We start from the raw sequence: 8,185 nt of genomic DNA on the forward strand, positions 1-8,185 counted from the left end.
AAATTTCGTGAAGAAATTTTATGCATAAAGTGCTTAATTTGAAATTTGGGACTAAATTGAATAAATTGCAAAACTTGTGTTCTAGAAGTATTTTGCATAAAATTGAATTAGATTATTAATTAGAGGTCCTTAAAGAGTAATTTTACCAATTTCTAAGTCTATGGACAAAAATTGGACATGGATGGAATTTTGGAAAGTTTAGTAGTAAGGGCATTTTGGTCATTTAGGGTAAAATGAATTAAAATACAAAATTAAAAGCCAATTTTGCTCATCTTTAACCCCATGGCCGAATATAGCAAGGAAAAACCATGGCTAGGGTTTTCAAGCTTCCAAGCTCGATTGTAAGTCCGTTCTAGCCTCGTTTTTAATGATTTTTACGTTTTTGGAGTCCCTTAGCTCGATTTAGCTTATGCTAGCAATAATTTAACCTAGGTTTATATTTGGAAAAATACCCATAGGTGAAATTTGTGTATTTTGGTGTTTTATGATAGAATATGAAGTTTTAAATTATGTTAGACAACTTGTGCTACTCGATTTTAAGTGAAAAGCGAGCAAAAGGGCTTAATCGGTAAAAATACCTAATAGTCATAAGTACATGTTAGAGTGAGAATTTGATGTTGCCATAGAAGGAAAAATGATCAGCATGTCATAAAACATAAGAAAATAGGCTGAATTTTAATTTACGAGCTTTGGGGCAAAAGTGTAAATATGCAAAAGTTTAGGGCAAAATTGTAATTTTTCCAAAATATGATTTTGGGTCAATTTGAATAATGTGAGTCCTAATTAGACTATATTTTAAATGATAGAGCAAGGAAAACTGAAATTCGGGCTAAAATGGGGAAAATACCAAGTTGTGGACGAAATGGTAAAAATAGCCATTTTCGCATACGAGGTAAGTTCATATGTAAATGTTGGTAACATAGTTATTATTTTAAATGTTTTAATGTTTTTTAAATGATATGATAATTATTATGAAATATTATACTTGTGATAATTGTTTGATAATATGTCAAATTATGTGATATACTTGGAAAATGTGAAATACTACCGAGTATCGGTATCGGCATTCCGTAGAAGATGGTTGAGACACATGATTGGGAAAAAGGTCCCGTTGAACCTCAGGAATGGATTAGGATACAAGTCCGAGTTCACTTATGGATGCGAATGTCCGAACTCGTTGAGTTGAGTCTGAGTTCGTGAGATGTATTTGGGCATCCGAACTCGTTGAGTTGAGTCCGAGTTCACTTATGGATGCGAACGCCCGAGCTCGTTGAGTTGAGTCCGAGTTCGCTTATGGGCGGGTTACATGATTGCTTGATTGAATATGTGGCACTTATGTGCAAGTTATCCATGTATCCGAATTATATTCCGATGTGTTCAACGGGTAAAGTTCTACTCAAATGGAGGAATACTCAAGATGAAAGGGACGTATTGGTAAGTGTTGTGAAATGGATACTTTGAACAGGTATGTACTTAACCCTCGGGTTGAAAACTCGATATAACAACAATATGGTAAGATGATAAATGAAAAGGTGATATGAATGTCTTGGTGATGATTATGCAAATGATGTTTTATGTTTGCTTATATGGTTATGTTACTTGCTATTTGCATGTGAGCTTACTAAGCATTTATGCTTACTCCCTCCTTTTCATTCCTTGTAGTGTTGACAAGCCAGCTCGGAAATCGAAAACGGTCGGAGGCACGCTCACACTATCCGTATACCATCTTGGCATAATGGCTTGTATATTTTGAGTATGGCATGTATAGCATTATAATCATTTTGTATATATGGTCTTATGATATGGTTATTGAGTGGTATGGAAATAGAAATGCTTGGTAATGATTAGCTATTGGAATGGCTAATCATGATCATATTTGGTATTATGTATGTCAAATTGCTAGCTAATCCATGGAAAGCATGAAATAGGTAAAATTTACCATAAAATAGATTCAGACAACAGCAGTGACATGAATTTGAAAAATCACTAAAAATAGTAGAAATGGAATTAAATAATGAATACATTATGGAATCGAAGTTTGATGAGTCTATTTTCATATGGAATAAGCAAAACAGGTATATGAGCTATATTTTATGAGATGTTTAAATTTTTGTGAAACAGGGCCAGAGCGATTTCTGGATCTCTGTTCTGACTTTGGAAATTCACCATAAATTTTACAAAGATAATTAGAAGTCATGATTTATATTTACAGATTCCTTATTGAGTCTAGTTTTATTAGAGATAAACGGAATAGTCATTGAAGCTCTGTACAGGAGATATCTGATTCGTAATACACTGAGGTCGAGTAGTTGAACCCTGAAACAGGGAGACTTTAACTAATAAACTGTACTAATTGGCCCAACCAAAATTCTAGAAAAAATTAGTAGATATATATATGAGTCTAGTTTCAGGAAAAATTTACGTAATTGGATTTCGAGTTTCGTAACTCGAGATATTATTTTTAAAGCGACTGTGATGCAGTTAGCCAGCTTGTCTGGAAATTTTAAAATGAATTGTATGAGCTGTTTAATTAATGAATTAAGTCCGTTAACATCTCGTGTTCGACTCCGGAAACGGTCTCGGGTATGGGGTGTTACATACTATATCTGGGCTAAGTCCCGAACGCATTTGTGCGAGTTACTATATCTGGGCTAAGTCCCGAAGGCATTTGTGCGAGTTACTATATCCGGGCTATGTCCCGAAGGCATTCGAGCGAGTAGCTATATCCGGTTAAATCCCGAAGGTACTTGGCTTGGGAATGAGCGACCTTGCTGTAATAGTTTCAATTAATACGCTCGTGAAATCCCAGCGATGAGTTATGTTTCGTATATGCATTGAATTAGTTGATCCCTTACAAATAGTATTATTTCGATCGATAAATGAGCTACCGCCTTTGGCTAAGTTGATCTTTGTGTATGAATATAAGGGTTGGTAATGTGAAGTAAGTATGATATTGAGAATTTGTGCATATGAAATTATCCGTTTAGCCATATGAATGCTACACTTTAGTTGTGTCTAATTTCATGGCTCAAAACTTACTAAGCATTTAATGCTTACTCCGTTTCTTTTAATCTCTGTTTTATAGATTTTGGTTCGTCAGCTATCAGACTCGGGATTGTCGAAGTCGAAGTCGTCCACACTATCAAAGCCCCTTTTGGTACACTTTTGGTTGAACTCTGAAAATGGCATGTATAGGACTGCCCTTGTGTTATTAGTCAAGTACTTTGGTGTTGTATATATTTGGATAGCCATGCGAAAATGGCTTATATATTTTAAGCATAGTGTTATAATCATTTTGTATGTATATGGTTATTGAGAGGTGTGGATATGCTTGGCAATGATTGGCCATCGGAATGGTTAATCATGATCATAATTTTTGCTATATATGCTAAAGGGCTAGTTGAATCATGGAAACTATGAAATAGGTAAAGTCTACCTTGAAGGCAGATGCTGACAGCAGCAGTGGCGTAAGTTTGAAAAATTACTAAAAATAGTGGGAATGTAATTAAATAGTGAATAAATTATGTAATTGAATCTTGATGAATCTACTTTCATATGGAAGAAACAAAATGATCATATGAGTTGTATTTTAAGGGATATGTAAGTTTCCGTGGAACAGGGCCAGAGCGATTTTTGGATCCCCTGATCTGACTTTGGAAATTCATTATATATTAACCAGAGATAATTAGAAGTCATTCCATATATGTATAGATTCCTTTTTGAGTCTAGTTTCAATAGTAATAAACGGAATAAGTATTGAATCCCTGTACGGGGAGATATATAAGTCGTAATGCAAGAAGGTCAGAGCAGTCAAACCCTGTAACAGGGGAGAATTTAACTAATAAACTGTACTAATTTGCCAAACCAAAAATTCTAGAAAAAACTTTGTAGATGGATATATGAGTCTAGTCTCAGGGAAAATTTACGAAACTGATTTTCGAGTTTTGTAACTCAAGATATGATTTTTAAGGTGTCAGTGACACAGTTAGCCAGCTTGTCTGGAAATTTTTAAAATGGACTGTGAATAAGTGAATTAAGTTTGCTAACCCCTCGTGTCCGACTCCGGCAACGGTCTCAGGTACGGGGTGTTACAATTTTATTGGTATCAGAGCTACGGTTTAGTCAATTCTAGGACTACCGTAATACGTTTGGGTCTAGCTATACATGCCATTTTGTGATTATTTGATAGTGTGGTGATTTCTGACATTTGCAAATGTGTTTATTTATAGTAATGGATCCCGATCCCGACCGAGCGGAGTGTAGCGCCTGCTCCCACACAAGGGACAGCGCCGGCGGACTCTCAACCTATTGCTAGCAATCCGAATGATGGGGCTAGGCAAGCTTTTTATAGCGTAATGAATGATTGGTTTAACCAATACATTGGAACTAATACGGCTGTTCCACAACCTCCATTCTCGACTAATACCACCCCCGCACCTACAATACCTCCGGCAACCGACCAAATAAGGTCAAGTAAGCCCCCAGTTGACAGAATCCGAAAACACGGGGCTACTGAATTTAATGCTACGGACAGCGATGATGCCGAGCAAGCTGAATTTTGGTTGGACAACACTATCCGGGTACTCGATGAGCTATCTTGCACACCTGATGAGTGCCTAAAGTGTACTATCTCCTTGCTACGTGATTCTGCCTACTATTGGTGGAATACGTTGACTTCTGTTGTGCCCAGAAAGCAAGTAACTTGGGAGTTCTTCCAAACCGAGTTTCGAAAGAAGTATATCAGTCAGAGATTCATTGACCAAAAACGGAAAGAATTTCTTGAACTCAAACAAGGTTTCATGTCGGTTATCGACTATGAACGAAAGTTTGTAAGGCTTAGCCAGTACGCTCGAGAATTCATTTCCTCAGAAGCCGTAATGTGTAAACGTTTCGAGGATGGACTGAATGATGATATAAAGCTATATGTTGGCATTTTGGAAATCCGAGAATTTGTGGTACTTGTCGAGCGAGCTTGCAAAGCCGATGAGCTCAGTATGGAGAAAAGAAAAGTTGATATGGGAGCAAAGGAGTTTCGCAAGAGGTCTTCGGGGAGGCCCTTTCAACAGTCATCAAAGAAATTTAGAGATGATCTAGGCCGATCTAGAGACACTTCGGGCTTTTCTAGACGAGATCGCGATCGACCCCCTGTGAGTGCACGAGTCACTTCGGTCGCCAGTGTTGGAAATGATCGTCGAGACAGAACAGAGTGTCAGTATTGTGGTAAATGGCATTCGGGGAGTTGTAGATTCCATGACCGCTCCTGTTACAAGTGCAGATCTGTTGACCACTTTATTAAAGATTGCCTGAGGTTGTCTGAACAGAATGTAAATCAGAATGGGAAACCGAGTGCTTCTACTGCTCGGGGTAGACCATCTAGGAATACGGGCAATGCTAGTGGTGGTCAGAGAGGATCTAGAGATGCTACAACCAGATCCGAGGCTCGTGCTCCTGCTAGAGCTTACGCTATACGCGCACGCGAGGATGCTTCCTCGCCAGATGTTATTACCGGTACTTTTACTATCTTTGATACTAATGTGATTGCTTTGATTGGCCCTGGTTCTACTCATTCTTATATATGTGAAACCTTAGCATCCAGTAAGACTCTACCTGTTGAGTCTACTGAGTTTGTAATTCGGGTGTCCAATCCATTGGGTCGTTATGTGCTTGTCGACAAAGTGTGCACGAAATGTCCCCTAGTAATCCGAGGTTCCTGTTTTCCGGCCGATTTGATGCTTTTACCGTTTGAAAAATTTGATGTTATCCTCGATATGGATTGGTTGACCGCACATGTTGCAATTGTAAATTGCAAAATAAAAACCATCGATTTGAGGTGTGTAAATAACGAGACAATCCTAGTCGAGTCTACTAACTTGAATAGGTTGCCAGCTGTAATATCGTCGATGCTGGCTCAGAAATGTGTAAGAAAGGGGTGTGAAGCATACCTTGCATATGTACTTGATGACAAAGAGTTAGAAAAGAAGCCTGAATCTGTGCCAGTGGTTTGTGAATACCCGGATGTTTTTCCCGAAGAATTACCGGGTTTACCACCTGTTCGGGAGGTAGCGTTTGGCATCGAGCTTGTACCTGGGACTATACCGATTTCGATAACTCCGTATCGTATGGCACCAACGGAATTAAAGGAATTGAAAGCTCAGTTGCAAGAGTTAACGGATAGAGGTTTCGCTCGACCAAGTTTCTCACCTTGGGGTGCACCAGTATTGTTTGTGAAAAAGAAGGACGGAACCATGAGGTTGTGCATTGACTATCGTCAGCTGAATAAAGTGACGATAAAGAATAAATATCCGTTACCGCGTATTGATGATTTGTTTGATCAACTGAAGGGAGCCTCGGTGTTTTCAAAGATAGATTTGAGATCGGGTTATTATCAGTTGCGAATTCGAGATTCGGATATACCCAAAACTGCTTTCAGAACAAGATACGGCCACTACGAGTTCTTAGTGATGCCGTTTGGGCTCACTAATGCCCCCGCGGTATTTATGGATTTGATGAATCGGATCTTCAAACAGTATTTGGACCGGTTCGTAGTTGTGTTCATTGATGACATCTTGGTCTATTCAAGAGATGAGACCAAACATGCTGAGCACCTGAGATTAGTGTTGCGAATTTTACGGGATAAGCAATTATATGCTAAGTTCAGTAAGTGTGAGTTCTGGTTAAGAGAGGTTAGCTTCTTGGGTCATGTGGTATCCGCATCGGGTATTCGAGTTAATCCGAGCAAAATTTCAGCCATACTTAACTGGAAGCCTCCAGAAATATTATTGAGGTTCGAGCTTTTTGGGACTTGCGGTTACTTACCGACGGTTTGTAAAAGGTTTCTCGATGATAGCCACACCAATGACGAAGCTACTTCAAAAGATGTTAAGTTCGAATGGACGGAAAAATGTCGAAAAGTTTTGATCAACGAAAACTTATTTGGTGAAGCTCAATTCTAGTGCAGCCCGAATCGGGCAAAGAGTTTGTCATTTATAGTGACGCCTCCTACTTGGGTTGGGTTGCATATTGATGCAAGAAGGTCGAGTTGTGGCCTATGCGTCGAGACAATTAAAGCCACATGAGAAAAATTATCCGACCCATGATCTCGAATTAGCTGCCATCGTATTCGCTTTGAAAATATGGCGACACTACTTATTTGGTGAGAAGTGCCATGTATTTTCGGATCACAAAAGTCTCAAATATTTGATGACCCAAAGAGACTTAAATCTGCCACAAAGACGTTGGCTCGAGTTGTTAAAAGATTATGAGCTTGTCATTGACTTTCACCCGGGAAAGGCTAATGTGGTTGCGGATGCCTTAAGCCGTAAATCACTGTTTGCTTTACAAGCGATGAATGTACACTTGTCTGTTCTATCCGACAATGTGTTAGTGCCAGAATTAAAGGCTAAACCATTGTTGATTCATCAAATTCGTGAAGCTCAGAAAGTCGATGATGAATTGGTTGCAAAACGGGCTAAATGTGTTCCGAATATGGAATCAGAGTTTCAAATTGATGATGACGATTGTTTGAGGTTCAGAAGTCGGTTGTGTGTTCCAAGAAATTTAGAACTCATTTCGATGATTCTGAACAAAGCTCATTGTAGCCGAATGTCAATTCACCCGGGGAGTACGAAAATGTACAACGATCCGAGACGTCAATTTTGGTGGCATGGTATGAAACGAGACATTGTCGATTTTGTTTCGAAGTGTTTAATATGTCAGCAAGTGAAGGCGGAACATCAAGTGCCTACGGGTTTACTTCAGCCGATCATGATACCTGAATGGAAATGGGATCGAGTCACGATGGATTTTGTGTCTGGGTTGCCATTGTCGACAAGTAAGAAAGATGCGATTTGGGTTGTTGTTGATAGACCGACTAAGTCGGCTCATTTTATCCCCGACGCACGGATTTTTCATTGGATAAACTAGCTGAATTGTATGTTTCTCGAGTTGTGAGATTACACGGGTACCGATTTCTATTGTGTCGGATAGAGATCCGAGATTCACCTCGCGATTTTGGAAGAAATTGCAAGAAGCTTTGGGTACCAAGCTGCATTTTAGCACCGCTTTTCATCCACAAACCGATGGTCAATCCGGCGGATAATTCGGATACTTGAGGATATGTTGAGATGTTGCATCCTCGAGTTTAGTGGTTCATGGAGCGGTATTTACCTTTGATGAATTCGCTTAC

General features: G+C 39.0%; 1 long non-coding RNA gene across 1 annotated transcript; it reads left to right on the forward strand.

The window, feature by feature from the left end:
• Window positions 1–820: 820 nt before the first annotated feature.
• Window positions 821–1,831, forward strand: LOC128285416 (uncharacterized). The gene is made up of 2 exons (XR_008275908.1): window positions 821–892; window positions 1,663–1,831. It is a non-coding gene; the product is annotated as an uncharacterized LOC128285416 (long non-coding RNA).
• The last annotated feature ends 6,354 nt before the right edge of the window (window positions 1,832–8,185 follow it).

This window comes from Gossypium arboreum, chromosome 2, assembly GCF_025698485.1.
Source record: "Gossypium arboreum isolate Shixiya-1 chromosome 2, ASM2569848v2, whole genome shotgun sequence".
In the NCBI taxonomy this organism is placed as follows: domain Eukaryota; kingdom Viridiplantae; phylum Streptophyta; class Magnoliopsida; order Malvales; family Malvaceae; genus Gossypium; species Gossypium arboreum.